At 38.4% G+C, this 27,879-nt stretch overlaps 1 protein-coding gene across 3 annotated transcripts in view; it reads left to right on the top strand.

The window, feature by feature from the left end:
• The first annotated feature begins 18,667 nt into the window (after nt 1-18,667).
• Nucleotides 18,668-27,879, top strand: part of PPM1B (protein phosphatase, Mg2+/Mn2+ dependent 1B) — a 74,868-nt gene continuing 65,656 nt past the window's right edge. For all 3 annotated transcript variants that reach the window (XM_058551327.1, XM_058551328.1, XM_058551326.1), the window contains exon 1: nt 18,668-18,738. The gene's annotated coding sequence lies outside the window, so the exon portion shown is untranslated. The remainder of the gene's footprint in view (nt 18,739-27,879) is intronic.

Raw genomic sequence — 27,879 nt, 5'->3', positions numbered from 1 at the left:
CCTTCTATCTTTCCCCTTCTTTGAAAGGTGTTCCCATAATCCTGCTGAGAATGGATATCAAAACATATGACCTTTGCTGTTCAGGTGACAGCTTATTTGGGCAGGGATTAATATCTGATCCGTTATAGGCCAATCATATTTTTTCTGTCAAAAATTTGGAAATGGAATGTGAAGGCTGGGTCAGTTACTCATGGGTCCTGGACTTGTGAAACTATGGAAGGTTGATGCTGGAGTAGCTTTTCTAAGACACGTACACACAAAGGAAACTGGCCTCACCTACACAGCAAGATAGAAAGAGCTGGCTGGAGAAATGGAAAAAAGAGAGACCATGCTGGCTTTTAGAAAAAGACACTGACTGATTTCTGACCTTCCACTTCCCAGGTTCAGTTCACCAATCTGCAGTTGGGTTGCATGAAATCATCCTGTCTGCTTATTATAGATACTGATCTAGCTAAGTCAACTTGAGTAGATTTATGTTCACTGTAACCAGAGGATCTGAATGAATTTGAAAACATCAGTGCCCAGTGAGTGTCCTCTCTACCTCATACAGACACGAAGTTTTTTTGCTTTGAGCTCTGGCCACAGTTATACAAAACCAATGGTTATTTTTAGATTTTCCAACAAGGCATTACTTATTCCTACCATGTTTAGCATAAAAAGCGTTAACAAAGAAATATGACACATGGTCTTAGCCTCAGGGACTACAATCTAGCTGAGAAGAGAATATATAACACACCTAAAACAATTAGAGAGTAGCACAAAACGGTATATAATTAAGTATTAAATTGCATGGCACAAAAACATTACTACCATACAGGAAAGAGCGAGAGAGAGATCTTTGAGGCTGGAAGGGGCAGAGATGAGAGAGGAGGGGGAGGGGTTCCACATTGAGCAAACCAGCAGGACTGGATAAGAGGGTTCACATTGCTAATTGGTAGGAAATTTGCTTAAAAGTAGTTCTCTTATTTCTGATTACTAGCTTCTAGTTGGTGGTGAGTTCTCTTGTGATGTTGGGAAATTATAAAAGCACACTGCTTTAATTGAAGTTGTTCTTCTCTATAATCTTACAGTGTTTTCAGCGCACAGTCTACTTTCACTCATTTCAGCTTGATATAAGGAGATTAGATTTCCTGGGGCCAATCAGCTATCTGTCCTACTAGAAGTATTTTGCAACAAACATTCACAATCATGTCTAACACCTCAAGTTGGTTATTCTATGTTGTCCTGTGTAATGGTGATTAATAGCAAAGAAACCCTAATACAATCATCTAAATATGAACAAATACGTGCATATTCATGTAGCAACTGAAATTCACAAAGTGCTTTACTTTATAGTATAATCACCCTACAGTAAGCAAATAGAAGTGATGCTAGGAAGTTACAGTGAAAGAAAATTGTTACAGTAGTTGTATATAATCTTCTAAAACAGAAAAAATATAGCTTGGAGAAAGAAACAGAAATATACATACATTCTTTTATGACTTATTATTATGAAATTATTATAATTCTAGAACTGACCTATATAATTAATGAACAAGGACCATTATTTGGTGTTACTTTGTCATAGATTGCATGAACTTTGTGTTAACAAAACCACCAAAACAGTTGTCCTATGTGGGTAGATGACTAGTATGATATAGTTTAAAGATTATATTTAATTTATTGTTGATGACCAATTGTGTTCCAAAATAATACAATGAAAACTATGCTTTAAAAAGGTGGCTCATTTTTTTCCTCTATAGCTACTTACTGTGTCAAATTTAATCTTAAAGTATAGTGATGAATACAAGAAAAATTTAAGTAGAGAATTTTTCATAATCCATTCTATCCATTCTGTATCTTTTTAAAAATGGATAATTTTCTTTTAATCTTTAGTGAATTATTTGATCTTTCCACTTCCAAGATAATTAATTAGCTTTTATTTTAATTATTTTTTTAGAAAATTATAATTTTACGTTCTATGTATCTCTTTACTATTTTTAGAATGAACACATATCAAAGATTTATTGATTTAGTAATAACAGAACCAGCAAGATGGTAAAGCTTGTCCAAAATGTATCTGTTTAATTTTTAAAAGTAGTTCTATTGGAACCGTGTCCATAACTTCATGTAAGTTATTTGAAATTGTATTCTACTATTATTATTATTATTATTATTATTATTATTATTTTTGGTGAGGAAGATTGGCCCTGAGCTAACATCTGTTGCCAATCTTCCTCTTTTTGCTTGAGGAAGATTGTCGCTGAGATAACATCTGTGCCAGTCTTCCTCTATTTTGTATGTGGGACGCCACCACAGCATGGCTTGATGAGTGGTGTGTAGGTCCACGCCTAGGATCCGAACCCGTGAACCCTGGGCTGCCGAAGCGGAGCGTGTAAACTTAACCACTATGCCACCGGGCTGGCCCCTCTATTATTTTTTAAATGTCATATTTTAAAGACATAATGCTGGCAGAAATATAATTTAAAGAAAACTAAAAACATATTTAGATTAAAATGTTAACTTAAAATAGTAATGATTTTGTCCTAAATTATTTTTAGAAGTACTTTTTAGAAGTCATTTTATATAATAAATTCAAAATGAAAGAGGACGGTTATTACTTTCAAAATACAACCCCAAAGCAAAGCAAGGTAAAATCTGGTATAAAACTTCAGTTTGGACTTTATGTTTTGCAATTGACTTGGCAATAAAATGTTCAAAGAAAGAAGCATACGTGGGAAGTTTATCAATCTGGAAATGCTCTATTCTTAGACAAAAAATAGGGATTTAGGGGAAAGAAATCAGCATTTATTAAGCTTCTATGCTATGCTAGGCATTCACCTAATTCTCTCATAGTAATCCTTACTCTACAAAGTAGGTATAATCTCCCTCTTATGTAGCAGAAAACGAACCTCAGAGCAGCTGAACAACTTGCTCAAGGAGGCCTAGCTAATGATTGCTGGGACCCACTTACTGTCTTGTAACTTCACAGTTTTCTCTTTTCTCTTCAGTGGCTATTTTCTTTGGAACCATATCAACTGATGGTTAGGTTAAATCTCAAAATCTCAGAATCTCAAAATAGGAATTTCTTTTTTTGTAAATAAGGGAAACTGAAAAATCGTTTTCCTATAGACTTATTTAACATTATTAAACTGTTTCTACAACTACCTATCTCTTTAAAAAGTCAATGTCATAAAAAAAGAAGGGGGACTGTTTTAGAGTAAAAGCGTGTAAAGAGATTGATGGGGTCTGGGACACACTACCCCAAAATATGGAAAACCTTTCGTTCCCTGCAAGATATAACAACCAAACACAATGCATAAACCTTTATTGGATCTTGTTAGGGAAAAAAAAAAGATATAAGAGGTATTCTTGGGACGATGGGGGGAAATTGAATAAGAATTAGATGACATTATTGAATTAATTATTAATTTTATTGGGTATAATGATATTATTATAGTTATATAGGAGAAGCTTCCTTTTCTTATGGATGCATACTGAAGTAGTTAAGGGTTAAGTGTTATATCTGCAACTTATTTTTAAATGATTCAACAACAATATAAAATATGTATAGATAGATCATTGGAGAGTGATGAAATAAATATGGTAAAATGATAAGAGTTGTTGGATTTAGGTGGAGAGTATACAGGTATTTATTGTAATTTTCTTTCAATTTCTCTCCATGTATGAATATGTACATAATAAAAAGTTTAGGGAGATAGAAATCTAGTCTGTGAACCTCTGCTTAACCTCAGTTTTTTTTAAGGACCTTACAAATTATGTAAATTAAATAGATGAACTTCAATCAACTGTCCTACAAATTCAAATCAGTTTGATTCAAAAAGTGAGTTTCATTCATTTGTTGAGTATCTACCCAACTGAGAACATTCTATTTGTGCAATGTTGATTCAAAAGTGATGTAGAAGACAAAAATCCAGCATTTGGGATTATGATTAGCACATGTTAAGAAATTAGGATAATAAAATAATCAACAAGTGCTGGAGAATTTAAGAGTAATGGAAGATCTCTGAGGACCGTAGTAGTGGGATCTTGAGCCTATCCTTTGAAAATGGGGAGGATTTGAATAGGAAGAAGGAAAAAATTACAGTTGAATGGATCAAAATGAGCGAAGACATGGAAGTGAGGACAACTTTAGCATGTTTTATAAATCAAAGATATAAAACTGTCATTCTAAACTTCAGATCACTGGGACATAATGGGTACTTCTTCACTGAGTTGGTATAATTCCAGACTGAAAGTAACAAACGTGCCCAATGCAATCGTATTGCAAGTAAATGCATGAATTTCTTTAGGTTTTTTGAAATACTGAAAATAGCACTTACGTTCTTTTGATTACTTTTGAGCACCATTAGAGATGCTAGCTATTAATATAGCAGCTGATAACTTTTATTGCTAGTAGGTACTAAGTTCTTTAGGTGTGAGGAGATGATGGTCTGGACTGATATGGTAGACAGTAACTAGGGACAGCTAATAAAATAGGCCTGATATAAAGGCTAATCTGGGCCCTCCATGAGGGGCTCCAACATATAAGGGAGATGAACAGATGATCTCTTTGGACATTGTACAAATTTAGGCAGGCCATGACCTCTTTGAAGTCATTCTCAAAAAAAGTGTGGTCCCTGGTTCTTATAAGCCTTATCTAAGGCAGTTCCAATAACTTTCATTTTCATATAAAACTAAGGCCTACTTCAAACGTACTGAGTTATTAAGGGTTATGAACTTCTGGTATTTGTAAACTAAAAGCAGTGATTTATTAGTGAGGACTAATTCAGTGTTCTTGGAAGACAGGATGCATGCAAAGCTGCTATAGCACATGTACATATATAGTTGGTAGAAATTCCCACAATTTTCAGGAAGGACATTTTTGTTATCAGAGCTTTACTAGTATTGTTTTAAGTTGGTTATGGTTTTTAAAAGTTGCTATTCTTACATTCCATGCTCAGTTAAGCTTCATCATTATCAGTTTACTCTGGGATTTTGATTAATTTACAACATGCAGTAGTATATATTTGCATCAATAGTGTTTTAGCATGGAATTTTCCGATATTTAGACTTTAGACATATTGAACATATTGTTCAAATAATAAATAAGCCATTCTAGTATAGCATAGGGAATATAGTCAACAATATCGCAATAACTTTGTATGATGACAAATGGTTACTGGTCTTATCAAGTTACTTGATCATTTTGTAATGTAAATAAATGTGGAATCACTATGTTGTATACCTGAAATGAATACAATATTGTATGTCAACTATACTTCAATAAAAATAACTAAATAACTAAATAACTAAATAACTAAATAACTAAATAGGGGCCGGCCTGTGGCGTAGTGATTAAGTTTGGCACATTCTGCTTCAGTGGCCCGGGTTTGCGGGTTTGGATCCTGGACACGGACCTACACCACTCATCAGCCACGCTGTGGTGGCAACCCACATATAAAGTAGAGGAAGATTGGCACAGATGTTAGCTCAGGGCTGATCTTCCTCAGCAATAAATAAACAAATAAATAAATAAATAAATAAAATTCATCTCTTGGAAAATATAAATAAATAAATAATACTAGAATTGCAAAAATAGATGCATACATAATCTCCCCAAATTTTCCCATAGAGAGACACTTCATTGTTATCCCCAATTCTTTTTCCATTGGAAAATGAGAATGAGTAGATAGGAAAGCAAGTATAGGTTGTAGATTGTTCTAGAGTTTTCTCTCCTGCCTAAAGCTGTCATTGACAAAAATATTTTGAGACCAACTGCTCTATTCCAATTACCTACTATTAATAAACGCCTGAGTCTTTTCTTTTTTTGGACAAAATAGTGGTCTGAATTATACAGAGTAAATATGACAAATACTATGATCTATTAAAATACTCATCTGTTTACATTTCTTCAGTGGAGTATAAAATTGTTTATCTGAGAAGCAAGACACTGATGGCATCCAGACAACAGAATTTTTCTAAAAGGATTATTTTAATGATCAACCATTTAAAAATATCAACCCACTGAAGTAATGTAAGAATTATTTGCTGTAGTCGTGGTTAGAAATGACAGTATGATTTACTTAGGATGCAAATGATTGCTTAATTTTTCTGAGTAACAGCTGTTTAAAGCGTTAAATTGCAATTTTATATCTGCACATATATGTTACATGAATATATAAAATATATATGAATATTAACTATTTAATATTTGCTTATCATGGATAAAATGTCTTTTTTTCTTTCATTATGCATTTTAAGATACCTAAACTCCAGAATATTCTTTGCTCTGGAACAGGTTAGGCCACAAAAATTCAGGGTGAGTGATTGCTCACTGTTCTATGTAATCTGAGTTTACAACTATTTATACAGTTATGAGGATAGACCTTAAAAGATGCTGTTGATAGGCTGATTGGTCTAAAACTGGCAGCCTAGGGCTGTGTTTGGCCCATGCAATTTTTTAAAATTAATTGAATTAATTCTTAATATTGAAAAGCTGGGAAATTTACATAAAAATCCAGATACATTTGTCTTGAAAAAAAGAAGAAATACTTTTTGCCACACTGGGTGTGTATTCACTACTCAGCCATAGTGGTGAATCAGCTGGCACTTTAGCTGGGTACTTGTTATTCCCTGACACTGATACTGAGGATCAATTGCCATTTAATATCTTGCTAGTGCTGTATGTTTTTCATTTGTTTGTTGTTTGATTTTGCTGAGGAAGATTGGCCCTGACCTAACATCTGTTGCCAATCTTCCTCTTTTTGCTTGAGGAAGATTGTCCCTGAGTTAACATCTGTGCCAGTCTTCCTCTATTTTATATGTGGGACACCTGCACAGCATGGCTTGATGTACAGTGTGTAGGTCTGCACCTGGAATCCAAAATCGCGAATCCTGGGCCGCCGAAGCAGAGCATGAGAACTTAACCACTACGCCACCGGGCGAGCTCCCTGTATGTTTTTTTATACTCACCTGCTCCATTCATTTACTTGCTGGCCTCTGTAGGCATTTGAGTGTATGACATCTGAGTTAACTTACAGAGGCCTTGGAATATTTACGGAATTTCACCTACTGTATTATCGTGAAGGCTCAGTCCCACATAAAAGTGGGAGGGGGTTCCAATGTCAGAATGCTGTCCTTATATTTTTAAGAAAATCCAACTAAGGTTGATTTCTATTCAAGTATAATTTTATTTGTTAGCTAATGCTACTGTGCTCATTAAAAAATATATTGCCTTAGCATTTCTCCAGCTATGTTCTATGGAACTCCAGAAAATTGTGATTGGAGAACAAAGGCCTCTCTGCTCAATTAAGCTAGAGTAGCACTGAATAGTAGAGTCCCCTCTTGGTTCTTTTAAAAAAATTTTTTAAATTATTTCTTTTATTGAGGTGACTGGTTTATAACATTATATAAATTTCAGGTGTACATCATTATATTTCAGCTTCTGTATAGACTAAGTCACGTTCACCACCAAAAGTCTAGTTGCCATCCATCACTGTACACATGTCCCCCTTTACCCTTTTTGCCCTCCCCCCACTCTTGATTCTTAATGCAGAGAAGCATGTTGAAGGCTCTGAGGTGTCCTTTGTTTAATGGTTAATCAAATAAATAAACTTATTTGGCAGAGGAAGTTTCCTTTCTCTGAAAATTATTCTCTGAAAAATCTTCACTTGGAAAATGCTTCATCCATCCATCCCTCCATCCATTCATGCAATAAATATATTGAATGCCTACTACGTGCTACACTCTGTGAACGGGACAGAGATTGCCATGACCAATATTTTCACTTTATACGAACCCTTCACTTCTCATGAGGGCTATTGCAGGGCATTAGCTGCACTATTTTTTGTTTTGCCACTAAAGTAACTTTGTTAATGGAGAGAAAGAAAAAGTTGGAAGGAAACATTGACAAAACTGGTTAGAGATGGAGAATTATAAAGAAGACTGAATGAGGAAATTGTATTGCTTTGGCAGGGGCAATAAACTTGAGCAAGCTTTGGGGAAAAGAAATATGATTTGAGGGGCTGGCCCTGTGGCATAGTGGTTAAGTGCGCACGCTCCGCTGCCGGTGGCCTGGGTTCGGAGCCCGGGCGTGCACTGATGCACACTTGTCAGGCCATGCTGTGGCGGTGTCCCATATAAAGTGGAGGAATATGGGCACGGATGTGAGCCCAGGGCCAGTCTTCCTCAGCAAAAAGAGGAGGATTGGCATGGATGTTAGCTCAGGGCTGATCTTCCTTACAAAAAAATAAATATGATTTGAGGCATATAGATCAATTAGGATGCTTTTGGCTGCAAGCAATAGAAAATTCAACCAAAGAGACATGCATCATAAGAAAAATTATTATCTCACTTAATGAGAAATTCAGGGATAGAGTGGTTCCAAGGTTGTTTAATTCAGTAGCTTGACATCATCAAGGATTAAGGTCTTTTCCACATTTCCTCTCTTTCATGCATAGTGAGTTGGTCTTTGCCCTCAAGCTTGCCCCTTCATGGTCACAAGATGGCTGCCATAGCTCCAAGCATCACATCCTCAAAAAATAATAATAGCTAAAATTTGCATAGCACTTTTGATAGGTGAAACACTGTTCTAAGTACTTTAGATATATTAATTCCTTTACTCCTTAAAACCACCCTATGAGATAGTTCTATCATGCCCATTTTACAGATAAGAAAGCTGAGGTACAGGGAAGTTAAATAACTTGCCCAGCATCACCTAGCTAATCAGTGGCATCACTGAGATACAACTGCAGGCAGTCTGGCTCCAAGAAAGGAAGAGAGTACCTTTCTCATGTTCCTTTATAAAGTAAGGAAAACTCTTTAGAATCCCCTATTTGCTGCATATTTCCTCTCAGGTGTCCTTAGCCTGATTTATATCACATGTACATTTAAACCAATCACCCAAAAGGGGGATGAAATTATCATGGATAGTTTAGACTAATCAATACTAATCTCTGGGGCTGGAGAGTAGCTAAGCCTCCCTCCATACACCAACTAAGTGAGGTTCTATAGCAAGACACAAGATCGAGGTGGGGAGGCTGCTGGGAAGGAATCAACAGTGTCTGCCACAGACTGAAGAAGGGCCATGGGACATTGAAATGGACGAATCCAGGAGGTAGCTGAGTATACACCAATGGATGGGGTGGTGCTCGCCACTTCAGTCTCAGATGAATTGAGGCAGTAGTTGGAGTCATGAGAATGGGGCACCTTTCTGAGGAAGATGATATATAGATCAGAGGGCTACGAACTGAACACTGAAAAAATTGATGAGCAGGATGGTTGAAGCAATATAGTCAAAAAGTTGAGAATTACTTAAGCTGTGTGATAGGTACATGAGGTTCATTATATAATATTACTGTTTCCATTATTGCATGTATCTGAAAATTTCCCTAATAAAAATTTTTGGAAAAAAAAAACAATGAAAACCAACCACAGAGCCTTGGAAGCTCTCTCTCACTATGAAGTAGCTTCCTGTCCTTGCCTCCCAACCCTGCTGTAGCCTTGTTTCTTAACTCTTGTCTAAGGTTTAAACTCATTCCCATACTTTGAGATGAGTTCTGGTCGCAGGCAGGGAGAATTTAAGAAGCCTAGTTTGGCCCCCCACTGATGCAGTTTCCAGCCATTTCTGCTGCTAGTCTGCTCTGGCTGTTTTGCTAGGAGTCTCTGGCTTCTTCCCCCATCGCTATTTCTACTTGGCCCCAGAGCCTGAATTTCTCAACCCTGATCTCCAATCTTTCTGTGGCCAGGTCCTGATAAGGTACTTGCCTCCAGACCAGTTATCTAACTGCTGGGTCTCTGCTATTTGCCAGAAACATAAGGCCTTTATCTAAAGGACATTAAATGTGAGCCTTATTATGAAACTTTTTAAACTAATAGCACTCAAGTCCTCTATGTCTCTTTCACTATAAATTTTTCATTTGAGAGTTTTCTTACAACTATATCCCTGCATGTTGCTTCTTAGAATAATCAACCTGTGGCTTTACTCCTATGTTCATCTCCTTAACGTCTCCTTCATCCTGAAAGTCTGCTTAGATTCTTAAGGTCAGCACTCATGCGCAGCTTTAATAGCAGGAGAAAAAGAGCTTTCAGACAAGTAAACAGGAACGGAGTTGTTGCAGATGTGGAAGAAAAATAAAAGAAAAGGAGCACAGTGTTTCCTTTAGGTTTTTGAAGCATGAGCAAACCACCATATTGCATAAGCAAATGGCAATTCTACTAAGAAGCAAAAGATGAACAGTTGGCAGAAATGTATAGTTTATTGTAAAAAGAAAACAAAACATAACAAAGCGAATGAATAATATAAAGGAATTTGGGCATAAATGCCAAAGCGCTTACATAAATAGCTGATATTAGAGTTTTCCACAGCCAAGTATATTTAAACGTTTTGTAGATTTGCAGCATTTATATAGTTGGGCTTCAAGTGAGAAGTGTTTCTGATACCCCACCCACTGTGTTGTAACCGTAATCTCAATCATCTCATGTGCACAACACTCACTTTAAAGCACAAAGGAGCATCTGGCTCTGAGGCAGCCAGCTCTGGCCTCCATGGCTGCGGGGACTGCATGCAGGATGACGATAGCTTGATCAACTTCCTCTCTTAGGAGGAAGTGGGGTGGCGGCTGGTCCAGCCTTGGTGAAAGGGCACCGAGGAAAGGGAAAACATTCAGTGAACTACTTGAGATCCCCCAAATTCAATTCAATAAATACTTATTGAGCATCTACTGTGTTCAGTGCACAACTAGAGAAATAATGCTCTTGTTGAACTGGAGATTCCTGTCTCAGCAGGGGTTATTATTCTTATACCTCTTTTTCTTTTTTTTTTCCCAAAGGAATCCTGTGGATTCCTTCTCAGAATAATGTTTTTAAATACACAGAAAAGTTCATAAGATTTCAAAGGAAACCAATTATATGGAAATAGTCATCAAACTATTGAAAAAAACAAGCAAATTTCTGAGACAGTGATATATGTGCTTCTTTATGAGTGCTTTAAATAACAAAGTCTAGTGGTGAGTCCAATAATTCCTGTAATTTCAAAATAGTGATGAATGTAAATGGTTTCGAGAGATTGGCAACAACTCCAATGTGATGTAAAAATATCAATAATTTCTGTTGGTGATAAAGTCATGGGTACTGCTAGTGCCACTGTGGTTTGCTGTCTACATGCATAAGGAAGAAATGCTAAATTTCAGTTAAAGATTAGTAAAAATAAATGTGTAATTTTTTTCCTGTCCAAGTTCATAAACTTGTGAATTCAGTCCCCTTGGACTCTGTGGACACCAAGTTAAGAACTTCTTATCCTGTGTTGTACACATGTATGTGCTTGTGTGTGCACACATGTGCTCAAACACACGTCCTTCAGAGACGGCAGAATGTTGGAACAATAACTTACCTAAATAATTAAAATATGAAGTAGACTAGGATACGTGCTCTAGGATTGGAGCAGCAAAGCACTATAAGGATTCAATAGGGAGAGGAAATCAGAAAAGGCTTAAAAAGAGGTAAAAGGGAAGAAAAGAGAGTGGAGATAAGAGAAGCAGGTGCTTTACCTTCTGGGTCATCCTTTTCTTCCCATCCTCCTCCCCAGTTCATTAAACTGACTAATGCTGGCCTACCTTTGGAGCCAGCCTTAGGTGGAGTATGATTTAAAGCAGTTCTCAAGAGGTTTGGTCTCAGGATCCCTTTGCACTCTTACAAATTATTGAGTACCCAAGTAACTTCTATTTGTGTGGGTTATATCTATAAACACTTATTGTACTAGAAATTAAAATTGAGAAATTGAAAAATATTTATTAATTTGTAAAAAAAAACAAACCCCTTATGTGTTCACATAAATAGCATTTTTATATAACTATATACAGCCTTTTTTATTTATGTAGCATTTTATATAACTATAAAATAATAATAAATAAACGTAACTATATTTTCTAAAACAACTACAAAAATATTAGCGAGGAAAGAGACATTGTTTTATATTTTTTCAAATCTCTTTAATCTCTGGCTTAATAGAAGACAGTTGGAATCTGTATCTACTTTTGCATTCAGTATGTTGCAATAGCACATATTATATAACCTCTGGAACGCTCCACTGTATTCTTGTGAAAGAATGAGAGTGAAATAGGCAAACAACGTCTTAGTATCATTGTGAAAATAGTTTTGACCTTGTGGACCCTCAGGGGTCCTCAGACCATACTTTGAGAACTGGTGATTTAGGGATTTCTTCTAATATTTCTCTTTGTTTTGTGATTTGAATTTTCTCTAACTCCAGGAAAAGACTAATTTTGTAACTAGAAATAAATGGTATAAAAATTCAAATATGATAGATATGCTGGATATCTCTTGTTGTCCCTCCAAATGTCCAGCTGTCCCTCTACCTTTCTCCATCTTGTTCTGTGACCTGTGTGGATAATATCAACAGGCTCCAGTTGGGTTTGGCCAAAGGGTAGCACCAGATGGGATCAAAAGGGGGGGAGTGTGAGACTGGGGTATTCATTCCTTAGTTGAAAGGGCTCTCTTTGTCCTTGACCAATGGTCAAAAGTTCTTGTCTTGAGACCCTCTGCACACAACCCTCTCTATCTACAGGTTTCTGTAAGCCCTTGCCACCCTCATCCCTTTAGGCATAGGGGTGATAAGGTGCCTCCCTATTACTGGCTCAAGGGGATTAGACCACATGATTTATCTCTACCCTGCCTGCACTTTTGGAAATAGTCCCTTTATTATACTCTCCTCATAATTTCTAATTTGAGTGCACCATCCGTTTCTTGGACTCTGGCTAACGTAAGCTGTGAGAGTTATGTGACCTTAAGGATAAACTTCAGTTAAAGTACTATTCATGGCATCAAATCCACTTGCTTTTAATGGAAGTTAGAAAGCTGTAAAGCCCTGGTGTCTCAGAGCCCAAGGTCTTTAATAGCTTGGGAAAGAGAGGGATGGGTGCATCGAAGACCTACTGGTGTCTGCAAAGATGTCTTGGTTTTGCCTCTGCTTGAGTTTATTTTCATCTATGCATAGATAAAACAGAAATATAGCTGTAAAAGTATTTACAAATGCTAATGGGCATTCTGGGCAGCAGTATGCCAAGGCCGGTAATGGATCATGATTAGCCTAAGTCAGTGGCTCTCAAAGTGTGGTCCCTGGACCAGCAGCAGCAGCATCACCTGGGAACTTGTTAGAAATGCAAATTCTCAGGCCCCACCTGAGACCTACTGCATCACAAACTCTGGAGGTGGGGCCTGGCAATCCATGTTTTAACAAGCCCTCCAGGGGATTCTGATGCTTGGTAAAGTTTGAGAATCTTTACTCTAAGCAACTCATGACATCACAGTTCCCTAATTTCCTGCCCTCCCTTGCTGCTGGGGTGGTCATGTGATTTTCCTCCCACCTTACTGCCTTCAACAGGGACATCTTATCTGAAGCTGTAGTAACCATCCTGCAATCTTGGGGCAACAAGATAATTGTAGAAGCTCTGACCATGACATCACTGCTCGCCTCCAGACTTCTTGTTAGGTGAAAAAATGCCACCCCACACCCTCCAGTTATCTAAGCCAATGTTTAGATTCTGTTAGTTGTAGTCAAACATATTTCTAACTAATAGGATACGGCTTTTTAAAAAAGACTTTTTCCCTCATGATGATAAGAATTTTAAACAATATTTTAATATTGAAATAAGTACTAAATGTGGAGCAGAGGGCAATTCTTACGGATTTTTAAGATAATTTTTAGCATGTGTGGCCCAATTCTCGCTAAATCCCCAGATACCTTGGGATAAAAGGGCCTCAGTCCTCCTCTGGAACTGTTTGAAAAAGACATTTAGGAGAAACTATATTGTGATTTCATGAAAGTAAGGGTTGAACATTTCTAAGCAAGTAGTTATGGTTAATAAAAGGGAAAAACTGTTTCCTACTCTATTCACAACATTTCTGACACCAAATGTGTGGGTTGTTTTTCTCACATTAAACAATTCTGACACTAATTACGTGGAGTTAGCACAGCTCCCTCAGATTTAAGGGCTCAGTCCCAAGTCTGCCCCTCCCACTTCAGAGGCCAATCTCAAGTCCCAGGTTGTGACATGTACTCCTGACCAACCAGCTATAAATCAGGGGTTCCCACAACCCCCTCCTCAGGTTTGATAATTTGCTAGAAGAGCTCACAGAACTCAGGAAAGCACTTGCTTGCTATTACCAGTTTATTATAAAGGATAACTCAGGAACAGCAGAATGAAAGAGATACCCGGGGCAAGCTATGGAGAGGTGTGGAGCTTCCTGTCTTCTCCAGGCTCATCACACTTCCAGCACCTCAATGTGTTCACCAACCAGGAGCTCTCCTAACCCAGTCGTTTAGGGTTCTTATGGAGGCTTCATTACGCAGGCATGATTGATTAAATCATTAGCCATTGGTGATTAAGTCCATTTCCAGCCCCTCTCCCCTCCCCAGAGGTTGCGGCTGAGGCTGAAAGTTCTAACTCTCTCATACATGGTTGACTCCTCTGGCAACCAGCCCCCGTACCTCATTAGCATAAATTCAGGTATGGCTCAAAGGGGCTTATTATGAATAACAAAAAATGCTCCTCTTACCCCTTCACTAAAGAAACCACCAAGTTTTTAGGAGCTCTGTGCCAGGAACCAGGGATGAGGACCAAATATGTATTTCCTTTTTTTTTTTTTTTTTTTTTTTGCGAAGATCAGCCCTGAGCTAACATCCATGCTAATCCTCCTCTTTTTGCTGAGGAAGACTGGCTCTGAGCTAACATCCATTGCCAATCCTCCTCCTTCTTTTTTTCCCCCCAAAGCCCCGGTAGATAGTTGTATGTCATAGTTGCACATCCTTCTAGTTGCTGTATGTGGGACGCTGCCTCAACATGGCCGGAGAAGTGGTGTGTCGGTGCACGCCAGGGATCCAAACCCGGGGCCGCCAGTAGCGGAGGGGGCGCACTTAACAGCTAAGCCACGGGGCTGGCCCCTATATTTCTTATTATATCATAAATCACAGTTAATTAATTTCAAAGGCAGCAATGCCTATCATCTCTCATAGTACCTGATTCACAGTAAATGATTAATAAATATTTGTAGAGTGAAATTGGTGAATTTTTTTTTAAATGAAGAAAACAGGTTTATTAGTGGGACATTTCCAATGATTAAGTAGAGAGTAGATCAACCTACTCAAATCAAACTACTTGAAGTTTGACACTGAAGCTCTTTGTCAGAGAAAGCACAGTCATCTGCATATAACAGGCACATAAATATGCTGAAGGAATAAATGAAATTTCTTCTATGTGACATGTAAAGATTCTGATTCAACTGTGACAGGCATTGTATTAGGTGCTATTATATACCGTATCCCATTTAATCCTTTGAAATAGTGTGTGAAGTAGGCAGCACTGAATTACCAGTGACCAAGTGTGGGCTTAGCGCACCAGCAAAATTGGGGCATCCAAATTTGTTTGAAGAAAATTGATATCTGATGTCTATTTAAAAAAGAATATCAGAATATTGTAGCCAACAGTGGAAAAATCAGAACTTTTTTCTGCATCACATTTAGTACTGTTTCCATTTTAAATTATATATTGGGGAGTGCTTTGCAACACTAAGAGCATCTAAAACTCTTTATCTGGCTCTGGAAGAAGATGTTATGATTCCTATTTTACAGAAGAACAAACCAAGGCTCAGAGAGCTTACTTACTAGCTCAAGTCACACAGCTAGTTAGTAGCAGAGCCCACTGTGATGGTACTCATTGTTTATGATAATTATATGTTTATGATGGTACACATCAATTTTCCTTTTAAAGTTGTGAATCTTGTTGGGCCTTTTAAAATGGTTTAGTGTTTTAATCGAATAAAGCATACAACAAAGTTAATCTAAATATCTGTTTTGATTCCTGTTGTATTCTCAGCACTTAGAACAGTATTTAATATATCTTTATTTTTAGTGACTGAAAGAATGAATGACGTGCAATCATCAGCCCACCTAAACGACTGTGCTTTGTGTTAGTTTTGGGGTCAACCAAGGGAAAATGAGAAGGAAATCAAGTAAACCAAGACACTTCTCGGATGCCCTTCTGAGGTTGCTTGGATTCTCAAGACAAGGGTCCCCAGATGTCTCCACTTTTATGATCTTTAGGTTCCTATTTTGGAAGCTGGGGTTCCAGACTCCCTTCCTCCTATATACAGTGTCAGGCAAAGGAGTATGATTTAAGGAAATGTATTCTATAAGTCATTTAAGAAGTATTTCCTGAGAACTGTATGATCCCATACTGATAACAAAGGGGACAAGGGAAAGACAAAATCTAAATGGGCTTACTTTTTCTTCTTTATTATTTTTCCTCACAACATGCAGAAGTGAGGAAACTGAATTTTAGTTTATAGTGCTTCCATTACCTACACTAGAGGGTCTCAATCATTGGTGAGCATAAAAACCACCTGGGAAATTACTTTAAAATTCACCTAAGTCTTGTCCCCAGATTCTCTGATGTTATAGGTGTGAGTGGACCCAAGAATCTGCACCCCAAGTGATTCTGATGCTGGTGGTCTAGCCACCATGCTGTAAGAAACACTATTACTTATGAAAACTTGAGGAGTGGATCAAAAAAATCTGAATTGCAATCAAGTCTTTGTCTCTGCCATTTTCGCTATGGCCTGGGCAATTGTCCTATTACTGAATTTGCCCTTCTCCCCAAAACACCCATAGCCCCTAAGCTAAATAGCACTCTGTTGGGTTGTAGTTTAAACCGTCTGCCTTCATTACACATTAGTTGTGTTTCTTTTTTGGGGAATTAACCGGGCAGTACCTTTTAGTCTAAATCGATTGCTGAAGAAATCCTGTCCACTTCCCTCATCTGCTTATTCATTCATTCATTCTAGACTCATCCTGTGTCTTTGTGAAGCCTTCCTCCGTAAACCTATCCACACGGACGATCCTTAATATCACCACCATCCTTTGCACGTTTCAATCATAGCACCTACCGTCTTGTCCTGGGATTGCCTAATTTATTTTTTATCTCGAGCTCTATGTACAGTGCCTGGCAAAGAGCAGGCGCTGAATAACTATGAACAAACGAGTGACTGTCAAAGACTAGGCCGAGACTTTTTAAAATCAATGTTGACTGAGAAACGAAACACAGAAATGTCAAGGGCTGAATGCCAGGCAGTGAGGATCTAGAAGAAATAAAAATAACCTCTAACAGCACACAATCCTTCTGAAGGGATCACCTGTCCCGTTTTCTCGCTTTTTTGCCTCTCCTGACACCCCAATTTCCCGCTAACTCACTCATTCTCTTCCCTTCTGGGGACAGGTCAGGCAGGTATCCCAGCTCAGCAGCTCTGATTGGTCGGCGATGATTTCATTGTTAGGGAACATCCGGGCTTTTCCCCTCCCCACAACACCTCCCCCAGAGCCCTGCCTGCCGAGTTTCCCTCTCCCCCGTGCGCCCCACCCTCAGGCTGAAGCAAAACAACCGCCTCTGCCCAGACCGCTTCTTATCCTCGCTTGCGCCATCCTTTCCCATCTCTACGCCTAAGAGAGGCGTTTATATCCTCCAATGAGGGCCTAGAAGGACTTTGTTAGCCATTCAGCAGCCAACCGCCTGCAATTCCGGGTGGGACTAGGCGTCCACACCTACAACTGGACAGCCCGTTGGCTCCTTTATGGCGCTTGTTTTACGCAAGGCTTATAGGTCAAAAATAAAGGGTCACGGTCCTCGCAGAAAGGGAAAGATCAGCACAGACGCTCTGGGTTTGACCGTTTTCGAAGACTAGCCAATCGCTTTTCGGATACAAACTTCCCCGCCTTTTGCGCGTTCATTTAAAAAAAGCCGGTGTGACGGACTTGGAAATTGGTTCAGTGACGGACAGGTAGAGGACGCCAATGACTGAGGGTTCGGGCCACCCTTTTGACCAATAAGAAAAGAGAATCGCCAGGGTTCTGGCTTCGCGGGGCGGAGCGCAGGTGGGCGTTATTTGATTGACGGCGGTCTCTACTTATGGCTAGTACGGTGGGTTGGTCCCTGACGTCCGGGAGGTATGGGGCAGGCGGGGCTGAATGAAGTAAAGAGTAATGAAGGGTTGCGTCTTACTCAGTGGGCGGTGTTTGATGGATAGTTGACCTTGCCAATTGAAGGTGGTCACTGATGCCCAATGGGAAATTAGGAACTCAGAGGCGGGGCATTGTGGGCGGGGAAAACCACGTACGGAGGTACAGGGCCGCCGAAGTGGGCGGGAGGACGGTGATTGACGGGCTGCTCAGCAAACCGGGTACAGCGAGAGGCCGCGCGGCGTCCCAATGGGTGGGAGCTGGGGGAGGGGCTCGTCGAGGGGCGGGGAAGGACGGGGTGCGGGGAGGGGGTTGCAGAAGCCGCGGAGCCACTGCTGCTCAATGGCGGAAAAGCCGCCGGTGCTCTGACCGCCTTGTCCCCCTAGCAGTTGCGGGGGAGTTTCCTGGCGGCGCGGCTGGAGTCTCTGTTTCTCAGGGTTCGGTGGCTGGAAGATGCTCCAGAGAGACGAGGCTGCGGCGGAGGAGGTGGCGGCGGCCGAATCGGCAGCGGCGCTAGGGTGGAGAGAAGGCGGCAGCGGCGGCGGCGGCGGCGTGCGGGGCCCGACGGTGTAAACAGCCCCGGCGGCGGCGGAGGCGGTGGCCGAGACCCCGAGGGGGAAGCGGCGGCTGAGGCAGGGTCGCGCCTCCGTTGGAAGCCTGGGCTGAGTGCAGCGGGGGGCTCTGCGGCGGGCGCGAGTGGACGCCCTAGACCTCGCCTCCCTCCCTCGCCCCAGGTAAGGCCGCTCGGCGCCCCGCCGCAGGAGAAACGGCTCGCGGGCACCGCCGAGGCCCCGGACCGCTTTGGGGTGCCGCCGAGCTGCGGCCGGGGCCTCTGCCTGCCTTATCCTCGCCTCTCCTCCTGCCGCGGAGCCCGGGGGAGCGGGACGCCGGGCCTGGCTCCTGGGTAGGCCCCTACCCCAGCCGCCGCCTGTGCGCTTGTCCGAGGCTCGGGGCAGGAATTGTAGTTGGCTCCAACGCCTGGAAGTCAACTATTGCCTCTATTCTCTTCTTCAGTCTGCGAGCATCTCTTTCACACGAAGGCGCTGGGGTTACCCCAGGCCTTAACTCATCCCTTCCTGAACCATGCCTATTTGAAAACACTACCTTTTCCCATTTGTTTCCTCATCTGCTTCTGCCCTGTTCTGCGCTCCGCTTCACTTCCTTGTTAAATCTTCTTTCTCGTTCTTCTCTCTCTGCGTCTCACCACCTCCTTCCTCCTTAGTGCCTTTAAATCGTTTCTCTTTTCTCTTCTCAGCAGACTCCAGGCTTCTCTTCCCTGCTTTCCCCAGCAGTCCTTTTCAGATGTCATCGTTTTTAGCAGTGAAGTTCTTAAATGAAACTCCTATCGTCAGAACCCCAAATCTACCGGAGACCCATTAAGAGTAGACTCACCAGCTTTATGTGGCAGATCAGTTTTTTATAATTTAACCGAGCCTAACATCCTTTAAAAAGATAGATTGTATTATTAAATTTAGAGTGTGAAAGTAACTCGGAAGTAATTTTTCAATGTGTTGGAAATAGTTATTTTATTTTTTGAGTTACATGACCTCTAATGTCAGATTTATTAGATCGAGAACATTTGCCCATCTTATTTGGCAAAGACGCTTCCTAAGCATTTGATAGCGGCCCACATTCATCAGTATTCAAGTTGGCTTAAAAACAGCTCAAAAACTTTAAAAAGAAGACATAAGAACAACTAGGAAGCTGTTTTGATGAAGTCACAGTTAAAGACCTTTTAAAATAGGCTCCACATGTTTTAATGTATCAAAATAAAGTTGGCAGGAGTCTTGTAAAAGGATTATTTAGGAATTTGAGTAGTCTTAGTGTTATGTAGCTATTTTGGGAAAAACATTCTTTTTCTGTTAAACGTTTACAACTCCTGTGATGTGAGAATTACTGAGGTTTATTGTGAGATTAACACAGGAACTCATTTTATTTGAGCTACTGCATGGATGTAGAAGTGGTAAATTGTTCAGGGTAGACAGTGTAAGTTGGTATGTTCTAGGAGATGGAGAAACATGCCATCGACACTGAATGTTAATAGACATTATTTCATTTACTTTCTCTGTTGTGCAATAGCAAACTTCTTATTGTTGGCCTACTTTTAAATAGAGCATTTCTAAATGAATAGTGAGGCAAGTTATTTTAATTATTATAATGGTCTTTTTCAAGTATACAGGCCTTTAAAAAAATATATTTGAAGTTATAGTATTAAAATTGTAATTTTTTAAAGAAATAATTTTTGTAGGCCTCCTGAATGGGCAGTGTGTCGTTTCAATAGAGCTTTTAAAATTTAGTATTTAGAACAGATTTTTTTAGTCAACAGATTTTATTTCAGGGATAATCTTGATTTTTACTGTGCTTCTTAACTTCTCTCAATGTCGTCTTTGTCTTTTTTTTTTTTTAATGGTGGTGGTTTGTGTTTTCCCCTCTTCGTTTATTTTTGCTCTCATAAAGTCTTATTGCAGTGTCTGAGCACTGCAATATGTTATCAGCATAAAGCAGTATTTTTATTTGCTCTTTCATATGTGTTAGTTAAGATTTCCCCAGTTTCTTGTACATTACCTTTTGGATTTGTTCATGCAGTGAGTATTCCCTTAGAAGTGACCAGCAGAGCTTTCAACACCTGTTTTCTTGTACTGGGTGTCTGATTTTTATGAAGACTCCGGGAATAGGTGAAAGCCTTTTCAGTTTGTCTGATGGTCCAGTCATTAAATACTATTTTATGTCAGTAATTACATCATCTGAAGGAATGGTGGTGTGTCTAAATAGTTGTGCTTCTAAGAACACCTGATTCACAAGTTGACAAGGTCTAAAAAAGTGACTCTTGTTGAAAGTTTATTTTCCTGTAACATACGTTTTTTATGGAGTCTTTTGAATTAAAATGTGATGCTGATAGACTGTCTCTTGGCACTCTTGGAAGAGTAGAATTTGCCATGGTATAGCTTAGTGATGGTGGAGATTTATTAAAAACTGGCTGAGCCAATAGTGGAAGGATTGCAAACATGTCCTTGTAAATGGGTTGGTAAACATTTCTTTTATTGCACATGATACTGAGAGTGAATTTTTTTTTTCCCCACACTCGTTGGTGTTAGTTACACATATTATCTACATTATATGAGTATTTGTATATGTAACTATTTTAAAGTATTTTGTGACATTACCTAGCATAGAAAGTAGTAAAATAGTATGATTGTAACTTTACAGTGATCCTTCATAAGATATTAATAAAGTGAATAAAATTAACTTATTAAAACATAACACCTTATTTTACTTTTTCTGTGAAATATGCGTGTCACTGATTTTAAGCAAAAATTATTTGGGAAACAACTGATAGTATCAGAAATATAATAGTTAAAAATTTTTTAATTCCAAAATTCCGATAGCAAAATATATTCAAGTAATACTTAGAATAAAATGTAAAATTATGATTAGTGGTAAGAGTATTTTGGGGAATATGGTTATTTCCGGATTTTCAATGATTTTTCACATGGTAATTCAATCTTCTTAATTTTTCCTTAGTGAACTAATTTCAGAATTTGCATTGAAACTGAATACTGCTATTTACATTAGCAACTTTAAAGTTTTATTGTAGAAAGTATCTTACATATTATATCAGCAGAATTGTGGATTAACAGGACTGATTAATTGGGGATATGAGATAAGATTCCTAGAAACTGGGTGAATCCGGGAAATGTAATCTGGATTACTTCCCATCTCACTATCCTGTACTCAAACTAAATAGTGAAGGTAAAATAGGGTAGATTTGGGGAATATTGGTTTTTGTAGTTTTTGCTTGACTGTCATAAAATTTATAAAATGACAGAGCTTGTCATCAGCTTCTAGCAGCTGATCTATCAAGTAGAGGTGAAGAAAAAGGTACATGGATGGGCCTCATGATCTGTCCTTATTTTATCCTTGTTTTTGTTGGTGATACTTGTTTACTTCAAAATATTGATTTAAAGTCAAATCACTTTTGGTCTTTTAGACTAATTTAAGTATTCTAATATCCGATTAGCCGTTTTGGAATCTTTTTTTCAAATGAAACATTTCTAATGTGATTTAACCTCTGTGTAGATTTGACTTGCATTACACTTTTCAACATTCCATCTATATTTCCCCTCTCTCCCCTAAAGAACACTGCCATTTATTTATTTATTTATTTATTTTTTAATAATTTTATTTATTTATTTTTCCCCCAAAGCCCCAGTAGATAGTTGTATGTCATAGCTGCACATCCTTCTAGTTGCTGTATGTGGGACGCAGCCTCAGCATGGCCAGAGAAGCGGTGCGTTGGTGCGCGCCCGGGATCTGAACCGGGGCTGCCAGTAGCAGAGCGCGCGCACTTAACCGCTAAGCCATGGGGCCGGCCCTGCCATTTATTTTTTATTTTTATTTTTTTAAGTGTTGCTGCTCCCCAAATTTTATTCTTTTTTTTAAGATTTTTTTTTTTTAATTTTTATTTATTTATTTTTTTCCCCCAAAGCCCCAGTAGATAGTTGTATGTCATAGTTGCACAGCCTTCTAGTTGCTGTATGTGGGACGCGGCCTCAGCATGGCCGGAGAAGCAGTGTGTCGGTGCGCGCCGGGATCCGAACCCCGGGCCGCCAGCAGTGGAGTGTGCGCACTTAACTGCTGAGCCACGGGGCCGGCCCCCCAAATTTTATTCTTAATCTATTACTTTTCTTACTTTCCACAGTTTCAATTTTATTTATTTATTTATTTATTTCCCCCAAAGCCCCAGTAGATAGTTGTATGTCATAGCTGCACATCCTTCTAGTTGCTGTATGTGGGACGTGGCCTCAGCATGGCCAGAGAAACAGTGTGTTGGTGCGCACCCGGGATCCGAACCCGGGTCACCAGCAGCGGAGCACGCGCACTTAACCGCTAAGCCACAGGGCTGGCCCAAGACTGCCATTTAGACTAACATTTTTTTTGATCAGGTAGTTGGATCAGTGTTATGATAAAAAGAAGTCTTTACTAAATTCTTGATAGTTATGAAGTTTTCCAAAAATGTAGTCTTATATACTGTAGTTCACTTCTCAGACTTTATAAAGATTTTGAGATTTACTTTTTAGTATAATCTAGCAACCTAGGAAACAAATACCATATGGTAGCTCATGCCTTTTTTTTAAGTTTTCATTCGAATTTCAGAATGTTTTATTTCTCCACTTCAATTTAATGTTAATAACAGAGATAAACATTTTGCTCTGGATTATGGTAAGTCATGACACAGAGGAGTTGAGTTCTTCAAGGAAATTTTTTTCTTTTTCTTTTCCTACAGCTAACTTGTAACCACATCTACAATATCTTATTATTTCTTGGCATAACATATACCTTTTATAATGATACCCTTTGTAATAACTTATTTAACTTTAAGAATCCAGTAACTTAACAATCAATTGTAGTATTTTAACTTGTTCCTGTATTTAGACGTTTAACATGGTTTGTAACATTTAAAGCACAGTTTACTAATTTAAAGCTTTTATGACTTACTAAATAGTTTAATATTAACTTGCTAAAAATAAATTGGATTCAGTTTTCTTTTGGAGTATGTTGAAATGTCAAGATTATATTTATTGGCTATAAATTGATTTGTTTCTTGAAAATTAAAGATCTTAAGGTTTAGAAACATAAAATCCTTTTAAACAAAAGAAGATCTGCTAAACGTGTTGTGATACTTAGAGGAGAGAGAGACAAACGTTGGAAGACTTCTGTTGAATATAAGGAACTTGTCTTACTTTCTGAGATGGGACAATTACTGGCAGTGATACAGGGAGGATAAGACCTGTCTCTAGTATTGCTGTGCTTTTTTGTCCACATAGAATGTCCTCCACTTCAAAACAGGTTGTGAATGAAAAGTGCATTTGTATGATAAAAACATGAAAAACCTTTACCTACATGGAAAACTGTTTTAAAACGTGGTTATGTCATCAGGTATAAACAAATTTGTAATATAAGAAAAAACCCAAGTGAATAGATTTTGTTTGTTAGGTAGTACATACCTGAGAAGCAGATTTGAAAAAGGGTATATGGAGTAATTTGTGAAGTTCTGAAGGATTTCAAAGCACTTTAAAGCTTGAGAGTAATGTCACTGATTCTTAAATCTAATTGCATTTTATTTTCTTCCTGTGGATATGTATAAGTGTACTCCTAATATTGAAAAGAGATAGTTAATAGATGTTCTTATGAGTAGGAGAATCTAGGAGTGTTCATATTACTCATGAGTACTTTTTTTTTTTTAATTATTTTTATTTTTTTTGGTGAGGAAGATTGACCCTTAGCTGCCATCTGTTGCCAATCTTCCTCTTTTTGCTGAGGAAGATTGGCTCTGAGCTAACATCCGTGCCCATCTTCCTCTGTTTTGTATGTGGGACGCTGCCACAGCGTGGCTTGATGAGCAGTGCGTTGGTCTGTGCCCGGGATTCGAACCAGCGAACCCCAGGCTCCCGAAGCATAGCTCCTGAGCTTAATCACCGTGCCATGGCGCTGGCCCTCATGGGTGCTTAACCCCTTGTTGACAAAGAGTTTTTCTGTTCCCCCCTTCTGATTAAAGCAGTCAACTCTGAGTTAATGAACTGGTATTATCTATTGAATATAAACAGCCCTTCTTTTTTTTTTTTAGATTTATTTTTTATTTTATTTTTTACTGAAGTAACATTGGTTTATAATATTATATAAATTTCAGGTGTACATCATTATATTTCGATTTATGTCGGCCCTTCTTCTTAGTCCCTTACAAAGAGGAAATAATTAAGCAACTCTAAATGATAGAATGTATGGGAGATCAAGTTTAGATATGAGAGGCTTCCTGTTACTTATACTTACTCTAGGTTACCAACCCACTGAGAAGTAAAAGAATTCAATAGAGTTTAATAGTATTTAGTTTGAAGCCCCCACCCCCCATGATTGCATTCACTGAGTGCCTTCTGATATGCAAGGCACCATACCAGGCTGGAGACAGAACAAAACAGACAAAATCCCTGCCCTCATCGATCTTAGATTCTGGTAACAAACACTCTTCCTCAGTTTACATTACAACTGTGCTCCCTTTGTGGATGGCTTAAATTATGAGTGGAAAATTTGGGATGTATGGTGTTTTCTACAGTATGGTTAGAAGCTGTGATTACAGCTTTACTATTTTTAACAAGAGAGGAAAGAAACGTCTTCCTGTAACTGGACAAACACTGGAATATGAAAAGAGGAAGTAGGAAGAGGGGAATATTGTTGTATCTAAGATTGAAAGGTGAGCCAAAGATAGAAAAGAGATCCCTACATTAGGTATAGGGGAAGCTAGGGGTTTCAAGTGTTTCCATTTACTGTCCCACCTTGGATAGATGAGTTCCTGGACTGGAGAATGAGAGAAAAGGTGACATAATGGGAACAGAGTGAACAGGACTTTTTAACAAGTCTGGTTTAAATAACTTGGGATGTACCTATAAAATATATGTTGTCATTTGTGTGTGGAAAAGACCCTGTTGCTGTTCTGGTCTTTTATGAGTACAGCTGAAAGACTAGTGATTGGCCAGTAGTGTCTGGATACGCTGTAACTGATTTGTGACTGCTACTTCTTTTCTCTGGATATTTGACAGTTCTGTTGAAGATAGCTGATGGAGCCAATCTATCTCTTGGTTTATTGTGCTCAGATTGGTGTGTGTGTTTGTCACTGCTTCCCTTAATTCCATAGCTGTGGTGTGTTACTTCAAGTTGTGCCTTTGTTTCCTGCATTGTAAATTTCTGCATGAGGATGTCCTATTGCACTTAGATATGAAGCAGGTGCTGAGTTTTCTGCTTTCTGTTCTAGAGCTTTCCTAGTGATGATCCAGTTTGGTAAAGATGTCTCTTCCTAAGTTTACACAAACATTGCACACTTAAGCATGAGAGATCTTTGATCTTTGTTTTTATTTTAATGCATAATGTCTTTTGCTTTCATTTGTGAGTCATTGAGTCAGTCTCATGTGATCTTGCTTGCTGCAGTGAAATGACATTGGTTTGTTTTTTATTTTAAAGCAAATGAACTTTGTTTGTTTCAGTGCCTCAGTATAAAAATGAACACTAGTGCCATTCATGACCTAAGAGACCTCATTTATAGCACCCAAATAAGTCTTCGCATGACTAGTTTCACTTTCAATATATTTTTCTAACTGTATTTATCACTTTTATCAAAATGCTGATGTGCAAAAGAGCTTGAACTTTTTGAATATACTAAATTTACTACTGTAATTAAGACCAGGTTCATTAAGCTGTTCATTTGGATATCTTTGAGTGCTTATATTTTAGATTTAAAAACAAAATAAAAACAACTCTACTTAATTTCTTAAACTATCTCTTATGGTTGGTTTTGTTTATATAATTCAGAGTTTTATTAAAGCTTTGGTGGTTATAGGTCCTAAATATAAGGAAACCGAGTTTAATTTCTTTCTATTCAGTTGTTCTGGGGTGTTTTGAATAAAAATGTGAAAGTGCAATGATAACTTCAGCTTCATACACAATAGTTTTCAGTTATACTTTCCTTTTTTTGGTTTTTGTTTTATAAAATCTAACTCTGGTTTGTAGGAGAAGTACACGTTTGGAAGGGTTAGTGATGATTTAGTTTCCATTATTGCTCTTATCCTACGTCTTGAGTCTTTTTCTCAGTGATAGGTTTATATTTTAGTTCAGATTATTTGCTGTTCTCTTGTGCTTTTGGTTTGTGTTGCTTTTTCTGCCTCTGTCTTTGCTTACTTGATTTTTATTTAAATATAGGGTGGCCACCAGGTCTGGAAACACAGATGCGTACACAATAAATGGTTTATTGATGTTATAGTAGAGAAATGTTAAAATAATATCTATGTTTTCAGACTTTATGACCACCCTACAGAGTAGAATTCATGTAGGTGGGTCTTTTGTTTTTGTTTGGATGTGTGTTGCATGGCCAAATCATGGAGTCAAGTATAAGGTGTATTTTAAATATAAAGGAGTAGAGATACAGAGTTAATTATAGAGAGCTGGCTGGAATAACATTGACCCTGCAGTTTTAAGAGGACTGAAAACAATCTAACAAGGTAAAAATAAGTGTGATATTTAATTGTTGTCAGATATTTTGGCTAACAAAGTTTGGGAGATGCTAGATAGCAGTCGCTTCAGGATTAGACATGAAAGATGGTCAGAGGGGTTGGCCAAATGGTGATGACTTTAAAAGAGTGTGTTTTGGGGCCTTAACTGTATTGTTTGAGAGTAATGCCTTGATAATGTTAAAATTCTTCTTAGTCACGGAAAAATGAAAACTGTTCTATATCCACACACTGAGGTTACTTTTTCACAAATGTGCATGAGGCATCTACTCAGCAGATTTAGATACATATTTCTGAATTTTTTCTACTCTGTGTTTTTAGGTAAAGCTATAGGTTGCTTAGCACTGTTTACTTGTGTGTGTTTGTAAGTGTCTATTAAGTATAAGAAGACTTTATACTTGCAGTGGGTTATGTTTCTGGAAAAAGTTCCAGAAGGAGGATGGTGATTGGGAATATGCACTCAAAAGTCAGACTACTTGGATTTGAACCCCTGTTCCACCACTCCATCGGTGGATAACTTAAAGCAGTTACTTAATGTTTCTAAACCTCAGTTTTCTCATTTGTAAAGTGAGGATGATAATATATTTCATAAAATTGTTGGATTGAGATAATCCATGTAAAGCCGTTACCATAGAGCCTGGTATGTTGTAACCACTAACATTTGAGTGCTTTCTATTCTTGTTTTAACTATTATTAATACTCTTACTGCTGCTGCTACTAAGTGGTATACCATAAGTGGAAAGAGTACCTAAACTAGGAGGCAGAAGACCCTGTTTGAGGTTCCCATTGAACCTTTTTTTTTTTTTTTTTTTTGAGAGAGAG

This window comes from Diceros bicornis, chromosome 12 (assembly GCF_020826845.1).
Source record: "Diceros bicornis minor isolate mBicDic1 chromosome 12, mDicBic1.mat.cur, whole genome shotgun sequence".
Lineage (NCBI taxonomy): Eukaryota > Metazoa > Chordata > Mammalia > Perissodactyla > Rhinocerotidae > Diceros > Diceros bicornis.
This window is presented reverse-complemented; position numbering and strand designations above follow the sequence as displayed.